Source organism: Nicotiana tabacum, chromosome 11 (assembly GCF_000715075.1).
Source record: "Nicotiana tabacum cultivar K326 chromosome 11, ASM71507v2, whole genome shotgun sequence".
Classification (NCBI taxonomy): domain Eukaryota; kingdom Viridiplantae; phylum Streptophyta; class Magnoliopsida; order Solanales; family Solanaceae; genus Nicotiana; species Nicotiana tabacum.
In genome coordinates this window covers 157,475,044-157,488,240 of record NC_134090.1, presented here as the reverse complement: position 1 = coordinate 157,488,240, position 13,197 = coordinate 157,475,044, and the positions used below count along the sequence as shown (strand labels likewise).

The 13,197-nt window shown below is 41.9% G+C and overlaps 1 long non-coding RNA gene across 1 annotated transcript; it reads right to left on the bottom strand.

Moving 5' to 3' along the window:
* Nucleotides 1-2,106: 2,106 nt before the first annotated feature.
* Nucleotides 2,107-12,971, bottom strand: LOC142166582 (uncharacterized). The gene is made up of 3 exons (XR_012696992.1): nt 12,620-12,971; nt 7,275-9,399; nt 2,107-2,396 (listed from the first exon to the last, which is right to left on the bottom strand). It is a non-coding gene; the product is annotated as an uncharacterized LOC142166582 (long non-coding RNA).
* Between the last annotated feature and the right edge of the window lie 226 nt (nt 12,972-13,197).

The following is a 13,197-nucleotide window of genomic DNA, read 5'->3' as shown; positions in this document are numbered from 1 at the left end:
CAGATATCAACGGCTAGGATGAGAGGGGTCTGGGTCGGATTGGATTTAATTTGGTTAGGGGGGTAATTTTAGGAATTGGGATGGGGTTCAATTGGGTTTAATTGGGGCAGAATTTAGGCTAAAATTGAAATAAGCAGGGCTAGTATTTAAATAGCCACCTTTCCCTTATTTATTTTATAAAAATAGTAAACTAATTTCTGGAAACAAATTAAAGGTACTACATTAATTAATAATATGTAAATATTAAATTAAAAATACTGGAATCAATTTTGTAATTATAAACGCAATTAAATCTAAAATATGCTAATATTGCAATTATATGCAATTTAGCTTTAAAATACTAAATAAATTTGTAAAAATGTGCAAAACTTACCTTAGCTATATTTTGGTATAAACAATAGAATCCAATAAATTATTTACCAAACTGCCAATTTTGGAACACTTATTGGTTTTTCTTGATAAAATAGGGCAATAAAATTGATTTTAAAATCTTTAAAAAAGTGAGAAAAATAATAGGACCTTGGGATATGCTTATATATGCATATATATGTTATTTTAAAAGGTATTTTACATATGAAAATATATAGGAAAAAATTGGGTATCAACAGTCGATTTTTGATTTTTTGGGGAAAATGTTAGGAAACCTGTAATTGTGTATTAGAATTGATTTCTTTAGCAATAATTGATGTTATTAAATTAACTATGACTAGATACGAGTGGTTCGAAGGTGGAATATAGAGGAAAAGCAGTGATTGAGGCTTGATTTTGGTCGTGGAATCGAGGTAAGTGTTGTGGCTAACCTTAGCTTGAGGGATTAGGTGTTGTTGCCTTATTTACTATGTGTTTGGTTGTTGAGTACGACGTATAGGTGAGGTGACGAGTACCTATAAGTTTTCATCGGGTCATAGCATGCGAGTGAGTCCTATACTTGTGACCGTTGTATTCTTTATTTGTACTGTTCATCCTTAAATTGGTTATTCTTCATGTTAAACAAATCTTATCATATTTTTCCTGAACTTTGAGATTGGTTGAGTGTTGACTCAAGTTGAGATTTATATTGTGAAATTTAACATTAAAACGAGGTTGGTTATTGATGATTTCCCTTTCCGGTTGTTATTGTTCTGTTGTTTGGGTGAGGAAGAGTGAAGCACGAAGGGCGATGCCGTGCAATGTTTTGTGAGTGAGTGATAATGCACGAAGGGTGATGACGTGCCATATTCAATGAGTGTTAATGCACGAAGAGTGATGACATGCCATATTCTGTGAGTGTTAATGCACGGAGGGCGATGCTGTGCCATTTCTATTGTTTCTTATGGTAAGGACAAGAGTAAAAGCACGAAGGGTGATGTCGTGCATATTTTTTGCTATGTTATTACTTCTGTGGGTGCAAAGCATGATATTTACTGTGTTTCTTATTGTACTATTTTCAGGATTTGATATTTCCCCTCAGCATGTTTTTCCCTTCCCGTTAATATCTGGTAAATTTCTATTTGTTGTTATCTTCTCGTATATGATTTAATTGCACAGGTTCATGTTATCGTTATGTCGTAGCCTCGTCACTACTTCACCGAGGTTAGGCTCGACACTTACCAGTACATGGGGTCTGTTGTACTGATACTGCACTCTGCACTTTCTGTGCAGATTTCGGTACTGGACCGCATTGATTTGAGTTGGGTTGCTGCCTTCAGTCCATCAGAAGACCCAAAGTAGATCTGCCGGTGTTCGCAGACCCTGGAGTCCCCTTCCATTTGTCTTAGTTTCCCTGTTTTCTTTCATTTCGAGAACAGATGTATTTTCTTTAAACTAGTATTTGTAGTAATTCTTAGAAGTTTGTGGATTGTGACACCATATTTTGGGTAGTGGCGTTGAGATATTTGAGTAATTATAACTTCCGTATTTTATTAAATTATTACGTTTTAAATTATTGTCATTTAGTGAATTTCCTAAAGAAGTAGCGTATTTAGATTTTTTATATGTTGGCTTGCCTAATAATAATTTGGTTAGGCGCCATCACTGTCACGACCCCAAATACCCCGGTCGTGATGGCAAATACTAGGCAAGCCAACCCAACAAGTAACCACAACAAATTTCTTTTTATAAAACCAATTTCTAAAACTAATTAAGTCTCAATTTTCATAAGGAATACATAAATCACTAAAATGTGCGGAAAACATTACAGAAAATAGACCAACATTGCCCAAACATCTGGTGTCGCAAGTCTAGAGCCTCTGAATACAAACAGTCCAACTGACTAATACATAATAAGCCCTAAAATTGTAAAAACAAGGATAGGAAGAAGGAAAGCAGGGCTGAGGACGTCGTGCAACTACCTTGCCGTCTCCGATAAGCTCTAGAAAATGCTGGGGACCCTCACTCTGCCGCTCGAGCACCTGGATCTGCACACAAAGTGCAGGGAGTAACGTGAGTACGCCAACTCAGTAAGTAACTAAAGTAAATAAGGTCTGAGAGTAGTGACGAGCAGTTAAAAATCATATAAAAAAGTAAATAATAGAATATCAAGTCAAACTCAACAGTTTAAAAGCCAGTTCTTCATAAAGCTTCAGTTTCAATTGAAATACTTTGAAATAATTTACTTAGCAGTTTTCAATAGAGGCTCATTATAAAAGAAGAGTGAAATTAACAAAAATATCATAAATGGGCCCTCGGGCAAGGTATCACTCATATATATAGCCTCTCGGGCAAGTCTTTCAGTCACTTGTGACAGCTCTCGTCACACAGTACTCACACTCAGCACTCAGGCTCAATAATATCTCATAATAGTAATAATCATAATAACCGCTGCGGCGTGTAGCTCGATCCATAGTTTATAGTCGACTACGCTCACTGGGGGTGTACAGACTCCTGAGAGGTTCCTACAGCCCAAACGTCATATCGCTTCGGCTCACAACCCGATCCAATATATATACATAAAATATTATTGCAGCATACAGCCCGATCCATAATAGATATATATAGAAACCTACGCGATCGCGAATGAGCCCACGTGATCGCAATACATAGAAACCTACACTCACGCGATTGCATCCCTATCTACGCGAACACGAAGAATAACCTAGATGGCCCCTACAAATCCTCTACGCGATCGCAACCCCCCTCATGCGATCGCGATGAAGGAAAACCTGAACAGATCTGAAGCAAAATCTCCAACTTCTCAAGTATGTGTTTGGTCCGTTTAACCACTCGAAACTCACCCGAAGCCCTCGAGACCTCAACCAAACATGCCAACATGTCCCATAACCTCATGCAAACTTGTTCCAACCTTCGGAACGCTACATTGAAACACCAAAATCACATCGGATTCAAGCCTAAGAATTCCAAAAACTTCCAAATTCTGCTTTCGATCAAAAAGTCTATCAAACCTCGTCCGAATGACCTAAAATTTTGCACACACGTCACAAATGACACAAAGGACCTACTCCAACTTTCGAAATTCCATTCTGACCCCTATATCAAAATCTCGCCTATCAGCCGAAAAATGCCAAAATTTCAATTTCGCCTATTCAAGCCTAAATCTACTCTGGACCTCCAAGATACATTCTGATCAAGCTCCTAAGTCCTAAATCACCTGCCGAAGCTATCCGAACCATCAGAATTCACATCCGAACCCTTTTTCACATAAGTCAACATCCAGTTGACTTTTCCAACTTAAGCTTACTCAAAAGAGACTAAGTGTCTCAAACCTTACCAAAACCTCCCCGAACCCGAACCAACCAACCCGATAACACATAATACAGATAGAAAAAGCAATAAGAAGCAGAAATGGGGGAAACAAAGCGGTAACACATGAAACGACCAGCTGGGTCGTTACATCCTCCCCTTCTTAAACAAATGTTCGTCCTCGAACGAGTCAAGAAACATACCTAAAGCCTCAAATAGGTGAGAATATCTGCTCCGCATCTCCCGCTCGGTCTCCCAGGTAGCCTCCTCTACGGGCCAACCTCTCCACTGCACTTTCATTGAAGCTATATCCTTTGATCTCAACTTTCGAACCTGACGCTCTAAAATAGCCACTGGCTCCACATCATAAGTCAAATCATCATCTAACTGAACTGTTCTGAAATCCAAAACATGAGACGGGCCGCCAATATACTTCCGAAGCATAGAAACATGAAACACCGGATGCACACTCGACAGGCTGGGTGGCAAAGCAAGCTCATAAGCTACCTCCCCAATCCTCCGAAGCACCTCAAAAGGCCCAATGAACCGATGACTCAATTTACCCTTCTTCCCAAATCTCATAACACCCTTCATGGGTGAAACCTTCAATAGAACCTTCTCACCAACCATGTAGGTCACATCCCGAACCTTCTTATCAGCATAACTCTTTTGTCTCGGCTGCACTGTACGAAGCGTCTCTTGGATCACTTTCACCTTGTCTAAAGCATCCTACACCAAGTTTGTACCAAATAGCCTAGCCTCACCCAGCTCAAACCAACCGATCGGAGATCTACACTGCCTCTCGTATAAAGCCTCATATGGAGCTATCTGAATAATCGACTGATAACTGTTGTTATAAGCAAACTCTGTAAGTGGTATAAACTGATACCATGACCCTCTAAAATCAATGACACAAGCACGCAACATGTCCTCCAATATATAAATAGTGCGCTCGGACTACCCGTCCGTCTGAGCGTGAAAGGTTGTGCTCAACTCAACCTGAGTACCCAACTCTCTCTGCACGACCCTCCAAAACTACGAAGTAAAGTGAGTACCTCTATCTGAAATGATGGAAACAGGGACACCATGCAAATGAACAATATATCGAATATAGATCCCTACCAACCGCTCTGAAGAATAGGTAGTACACACAGGAATGAAGTGAGCGAACTTGGTCAGCCGATCCACAATCACCCAAATAGCATTGAACTTCTTCAAAGTCCGGGGAGTCCAACTACAAATCCATAGTGATCCGCTCCCACTTCCACTCTAGAATATCCATCTGTTGATGTAAGCCACCTGGTCTCTGATGCTCATATTTCACTTGCTGACAATTGAGACACCGAGCTACAAATCCCACAATGTCCTTCTTCATTATCCTTCACCAATAATGCTATCTCAGATCCTGATACATCTTCGCGGCACCCAGATGAATGGAATACCGCGAGCTATTGGTCGTCTCCAAAATCAACTCCCGAAGCCCATCCACATTAGGCACATATATCCGGCCCTGCATCCTCAGTACCCCGTGGTCACCAATAGTCACATCTTTGGCATCATCGTGCTGAACTCTGTCCTTAAGGATAAGCAAATGAGGATCATCATACTAGCGCTCTCTGATGTGATAAAATAAGGAAGACCGAGAAATCACACAAGCCAATACCTGACTGGGCTCCGAAATATCTAACCTCACAAACCGATTGGCCAAGGCATGAACATCAACTGCAAGAGGTCTCTCCCTAACTGGAATATATGCCAAACTACCCATACTCATCGCCTTTTGGCTCAAAGCATCGACCACTACAATGGCCTTCCCCGGATGGTACAAGATAGTAATATCATAATCCTTTAGCGGCTCCAACCATATCCGCTGCCTCAAATTGAGATCATTCTATTTAAACAAGTGTTGGAGGCTACGATGATCAATAAACACCTCACAAGACACACCATACAAATAATGCCTCCAGATCTTCAATGCGTGAACAATGGCAGCCAACTCTAGATCATGAACGAGGTAGTTCTTCTCATGGGGATTTAACTAACGAGAAGCATAAGCAATCATTCTACCCTCCTGCATTAACACACACCTAATACCAACTCTCTAAGCATCACAATACACTATATATGAACCTGAAGATGATGGCAAAACCAATACCGGATCTATGGTCAAGGCGGTCTTGAGCTTCTGAAGCTTGCCTCACACTCATTCGACCACCTGAATATAGCGCCCTTCTGAGTCAATTTGGTCAAGGGCTATGCAATAGATGAAAATCCCTGAACAAAACGACAGTAGTAACCCACCAAACCAAGAAAGCTGCGAATCTCTGTGGCTATAGATGGTCTGGGCCAACTCTAAATCGCCTCTATCTTCTTCGGATCAACGTAATACCCTCACTGGACACTATGTGCCCCAAGAAAGCCACTGAACTGAGCCAAAACTCACATTTGGAGAAATTTGCATAAAGCTTCTCCTCCCTCAACCTCTACAACACAACTCTCAAATGCTTCGCATGCTCCTCTTGACTACGCGAGTATACCAGAATATCATCAATGAAAACAATCACGAACGAGTCAAGATAAGGCCGAAACACACTGTTTATCAAATACATGAATGTTTTCGAGGCATTGGTCAGACCAAAAGACATAACAAGGAACTCGTAATGACCGTATTTGGTCCTGAAGGCTGTCATAAGAATATCCGAGTCGTCGATCTTCAACTGGTGATAACATGAACGAAGATCAATCTTGGAGAACACTCTCGCTCCCTAAAGCTGGTCAAACAAATCATCAATACGAGGAAAAGGATACTTGTTCTTAATTGTTACTTTGTTCAATTGCCTGTAATCAATGCACATCTTTATCGTGCCATCCTTCTTCTTCACAAATAGAACAGGCGCACCCCAAGGCGACACACTAGGCCGAATGAACCCCTTATCAAGGAGTTCCTAAAGCTGCTCCTTCAACTTTTTCAACTTTGCTGGCGCCATACGATACGGTGGAATAGAAATGGGCTGAGTGCCCGGCACCAGATCAATACCAAAATCAATATCCCTATCCGGTGGCATGCTCAGCAGGTCTGTAGGAAACACATCGGGAAAATCCCTCACAACAGGAACAGAATTAATGCTAAGAGTCTCTACACCGACATCCCTCACAAAGGTTAAGTATGAAAGACAGCCCTTCCCAACCAACGTTGGGCCTTCAAGAACGAAATCACCCTACTAGGGACGAAATCAGTCGAACATCGCCACTCAATCCGTGGCACACCCGCATAGCCAACGTCACTATCTTAGCATGACAGTCCAAAATAGCACGATACGGAGATAGCCAATTCATGCCCAATATCACATCAAAGTCCACCATACAGAGCAATAATAGATCCATTCGGGTCTCTAGACCCCCAATAGTCACCACACACGACTGGTACACACAGTCCACAACAATAGTATCGCCCACCAGAGTAGATATACGAACGAATAAAACAAGAGACTCACGGGGCGTATCCAAATAACGAGCAAAGTATGATGACACACATGAAAAAGTGGAACCAGGATCAAATAATACAGAGGCATCTCTATGGTAGACTGAGACAATACCTGTAATCACAGCATCTGAAGCAATAGCATCTGGCCTGGCTGGAAGTGCATAGAAATGGGCCTAACCACCACCTAATCAACCTCCCCCTCTGGGGCGACCCCTAACTGACTGACCTCCACCCCTAGCTACCTGAGCGAGTGGTGAAGTAACTGGAGCTGAAGTCGAGGGCTGACCCCTCTACTAAGACGGACCCTCAAGGAGACGAGGACACTGCCTCCTCATATGCCCAAACTCTGCATACTCGTAACAACTCCCTGGTGCTGGAGACGGAGACTGAAGGGAACCCCTAGCATCGAAATGACCATTAGAAGGACCTGGCATGGAAGAACCCTGAACTGATGGAGCACGGGACGAACTCTGGGCTGGAAGGGCATTGAGTGATGAATGGCCCTGATGAGAACTATGAGAACCATGACCCGATGATGCCCCACGATAACCTGGGCGAGCTGACTGAGCATGTCTGAATGAACGGCCTCTTCCGTGCTGCAACTAACACCTCGATGGAGCACTACTAAAGCTACCAGATCCCTGAGGCCTCTTGGCCTCCCTCTCCTCTCGCTCCTGGCGACGAACTGACTCATTCTCACGGGCGATGTCAAAAACCTCCTCAAAAGTAGCACCTGACACCCTCTCCCTAGTCATGAGAATCCGAAGCTGATATGTGAGGCCATCAACGAACCTCCTGATCCTCTCTTGATCTGTGGGAACCAACAAGACTGCATGACAAGCTAACTCATAGAACCGCATCTCATACTGTGTCATAGTTATATCTCCCTGACGCAACTGCTCGAACTGCATACGCAGCTCCTCTCTGCGAGACTGTGGCACATACTTCTCCAGAAAGAGAACGGAGAACTGCTGCTAGGTAAGGGGCGCTGAACCAATAGGCCTACGCCTTTCATATGACTCCCACCAAGTAAAGGCAGCTCCAGAAAACTAAAAAGTAGTAAATGTTACACCATTGGTCTCTAGAATACCCGTTGTGCGAAGAATCCTCTAACACTTGTCCAAGAAACCCTGGGCATCCTCGCCCTCAGCACCATTGAAAGTCGGAGGCTGAAGTCTACCAAATCTCTCCAATCGACACTGCTCATCATCAGGCATAACTGGTACCACATACTCCTAAGCTGGTGCAACCGGCTGGGCTGGAGGTGCCCCCGATGTCTGAAGTCCATGCACAACCTGCTCAGGTGTGCGAGCAACAGGAGTCTGAGTGCCTCCCCCGGCCTGAGAATAGATGCGGCTATAGTAACTGATACCGCCTAAGCCAAACCAGTGCACACTAATAGAATCTGAGCTAGAGCTTCTTGAAGGCCTAGAATCACAATAGGCACAGCCGGTGCCTGAGCCGCTGGAGTGTCCGCAACTGAGACCTGATCCTGAACTGGGGCGTTTGGTGGATCTACAGGTGCTGCCCTAGCTATAGTGCGGGCTACACCCCTGCCCCTACCATAGCCTCAACCGCGTCCTTGGCCTGTAGTGGCCCCAGCTGGTGGTACTAGTGGTCGTCCATACTGACCGGTAGCACCATCTTTGAGAGAATAGAACAACAGAAATTTAGTACTAGAGTCAACAGATTCGCACGACGGGAATTCAAGGATGAGAAGTTTTTCCTAAAGGTTCTGCAGCCTCCCGAGGATAAATACAGACGTCTCCGTACCGATCCGCGAGACTCTACTAAACCGGCTCATGACTCGCGAGACTTATGTAACCTAGACTCTGATACCAACTTGTCACGACCCCAAATACCCCGGTCATGATGGCGCTTATCGTATTACTAGGCAAGCCAACCCAACAAGTAACCACAGTCAATTTCTTTTAATAAAAATAATTTTCTAACATTTAATTAAGTCTCAATTTTCATAAGGAAAACATAAATCACTTAAATGTGCGGAAAACATTACAGAAAATAGACCAACACAACCCAAACATCTGGTGTCTCAAGTCTAGAGCCTCTAAATATAACCATTCTGACTAACTAATACATAATAAGCCCTAAAATTGTAGAAAACAAGGATAGGAAGGAGGAAAGCGGGGCTGTGGATGCCGTGCAGCTACCTTGCAGTCTCCGATAAGCTTTGGAAAATGCTGGAGACCCTCATTCTGCCGCTCGGGCACCTGGATCTGCACACAAGGTGCAGGGAGTAACTTGAGTACGCCAACTCAGTAAGTAACTAAAGTAAATAAGGTCTGAGAGTAGTGACGAGCAGTTAAAAATCATATAAAAGAGTAAATAATAGAATATCAAGTCAAACTCAACAGTTTAAAAGCCAGTTTCTTCATAAAGCTTCAGTTTTAATTGAAATACTTTGAAATCATTTACTTAGCAGTTTTCAATAGAGGGTCATTATAAAAGAAAAGTGAAATCAGCAAAAATATCATAAATGTGCCCATCGGGCAAGGTATCACTCATAAATATAGCCTCTCGGGCAAGTCTCTCAGTCATTCGTGACTCAACTCTCGTCACACAGTACTCACACTCAGCACTCAGGCTCAATAATATCTCATAATAGTAATAATCATAACAACCACTACGACGTGCAGCCTGATCCATAGTTTATAGTCGACTACGCTCACTAGGGGTGTACAGACTCCGGAGGGGCTCTTACAGCCCAATCATCATATCGCTGCGGCGCACAACCCAATGCAATATATATATATATCACTACGGCGTACAGCCCGATCCATATAAGTATCGTGCGGCGTGCAGCCCGATCCATAATATATATATATATATATATATATATATATATATATATATATATATATATATATATATATATATATATATATACACACACACACACACACACACTCAACCTCTCTCAGTCATTAACCTCACAGCCACTCGGCATAACAGTGGAAATCAGGGAACTCAGCCCAAACAGTTCTCACATTTTAAGAAGTAGAGTGATAAAAGCTAGGTTTAAATAATAAATAGGTAAAACATGACTGAGGATATGCTTTCAAACAAATAGAGTGAGGAAAATAGTAAAAATACCCCTGAGGGTCTCAACAGGTCGGCACAAGGCCCTAAACTGGCATACAACCCATAATATAGTATCAATCTCTAAAACATGTGATATCATAAGATTTCAAGTCAAATTCGCAGCTTAATAGTCGCTACGGGATGGATCAAGTCACAATCTCTACCGGTGCACGCCCACATGCTCGTCACCTAGCATGTGTGTCACCTCATTTATCAAAACAACGTGAAACACCAAGGTTTGTACCCTGAGTTCCAGATTTACAATGGTTAGTTACCTCAAAACGGATGAAACACTACTCCGTGACTCCTTTGCCTCTCACCTAGGCCTAAACTCATGCCGAATCTACCCAAAATCAGAATCATAACATTAGAATGTGCTAAGGGAACGAAGTCCATGCGAAAATAATCAAATTATACCAAAAATCCCGAAATTGGTCCAACCCGACCCCCGGGCCCACGTCTCCCCTCACGAGTTCATACATACCAATAATACCAAAATCTGACCACAATTGGCCTCTCAAATCCCTAGGTTAAGGTCTCAAGTTTCCAAGCCCTAACTCTCCAATTTAGGCTTCAAATCCTCCAAATTTCATGTTTAATTAGGTAGAAATCACAATAGAATCGTGTATTAAGTCCATAATTCTTACCTCCAAGAAGTTCTCTTTGGTTCCCTCTTCAATCTCTCTCAAGAAGCTCCGAAACCGAGTCAAAATGGTGAACTTAGGCCAAAAATCGCGAAAATGACCTTTTTGAACATTCTGCCCAGCTCTTTAATTAACTTAATCGCGATCGCGGGAAATCTATCGCGATCGCGAAGCACAAACTCTGTTGGCCCAAAATTTCACTCTACGCGATCGCGTATATACCCACGCGAACGCGATACTCAGGGTCTTACACCTACACGATCGTGAATGAGCCCACGCGATCGCGATACACAGAAACCTACACTCACGCGATCGCAGCCCTATCTACGCGAACGCGAAGAATAACCTGGATGGCCCCCCACAAATCCTCTATGCGATCGTGAGCCCCCTCACGCGATCGCGATGAAGGAATACCTGCAACAGATCTGAAGCAAAATCTGTAACTTCTCAACTATGTGTTTGGTCCGTTTAACCACTCGAAACTCACTCGAGGCCCTCGGGACCTCAACCAAACATGCTAACATATCCCATAACCTCATTCAAACTTGTTCCAACCTTCGAAACGCTCAAAACAACATCAAAACACCAAAATCACATTGGATTCAAGCCTAAGAATTCCAAAAACTTCCAAATTCCGCTTTCGATCAAAAAAGCCTATCAAACCTTGTCCAAATGACCTGAAATTTTGGACACACATCACAAATGACACAACGGACCTACTCGAACTTCCGAAATTCCATTCCGACCCTATATCAAAATCTCGCCTATCAACCGGAAAACGCCAAAATTCCAATTTCGCCAATTCAAGCCTAAATCTACTCCAGACCTCCAAAACACATTCCGATCACGCTCCTAATTTCCAAATCACATCCCGAAGCTATCCGAACAATTCCGGGCCTTTTTTACATAAGTCAACATCCAGTTGACTTTTCCAACTTAAGCTTACTCAAAAGAGACTAAGTGTTTCAAACCTTACCAAAACCTCTCCGAACCCGAGCCAATCAACCCGATAACACATAATACGGATAGACAAAGAAACAAGAAGCAGAAATGGGGGAAACAAAGCAATAACACATAAAACGACCGACCGGGTCATTACAATCACGATCCCGACGATGAAAAATCCGGGTCGTGATAACCAGTTACTTAAAAACTATGTACGCTCATACATAACAAGAAAATGACACAAATAATTTGATCTTAACATAAGTCGTTGTTTTATAAAATGACTTAGAGAAATTTTGAGTTTAACAGAGATTCAAACATTTCTTCCTTTTAAACAAAAGCTGCCAAATCAAGAGTAAAGAAACCAATAACAGGTTGACATTCATATAATTCTTCACTGCAACTTATTCCTATGACATGGTGTTGAGATATAAGACTTAAAATCTTGTCTTCATGTAATTTTCTTTCCAAACATAAAGCTTACAATGACATCCTTCTTTACACAAGTTAGACAATAGAGTAACATTTTCTTTATAAGTGGAGCGGCAATAACTTTATATGGATATGATTTGCACATACAAGTAAAAGGTGAAATCCTAAATCATGACACCTAAACATACAAAATGACACTTAACATGAGATCACCAAAAAACATATTGAATCAAAAACAACAAGGCGAGAGGAACTAAAGCTACTTTCGTACATATAGATTCATAAGCAACTTCGAAACTGTCGAATCGAAAGAAAAAAAAGAGGAATCACTGACCTCTCTTGTGGTGCAGTGAACCGAGGCAGGCTGAGAATAACGATCATGGTCAAGGTCTTACCAGAATAGCCTTGAGACAGGTATGTAAGCACTCTAAGGCATAAGCTACAATATGCTTAATTATTTATTTGCGCTCTTACAGTCTTACTAAATTGATTTCTTCTACTATTTTCTCTGTTGCTTGAATACCTTTGTACTCATTAGATCAATCTTTCATATCGACTTCAGCAAGCCACTATATTGTGGGGTTCAACCCATTGTTAAAACAAATAAAGAACAAGTGAAATAGGCATGTGCCTGTAGATAGGTTGGCAGAGAGACTTAGAGCCAAAGGCTAAATTTGTGGAGGAGAATTAATATTTGTGGAGGAGAATTAATAATTCTCCTGTAGCATTCTTGGAGGCTACGTATATATAAAAGATGGCATGAAAGAGATGACTTGGCACCTCTCTTAGGGCCAAGAATCATATTTATCTATTTTTTCAGATTTTTTAGTTTTCCCCTACTTTTATTTGCTTATATCCCATTTATTATTATGTGCTATAATTAAGAATTCAAAAGTCACGTCCCCCAATCTC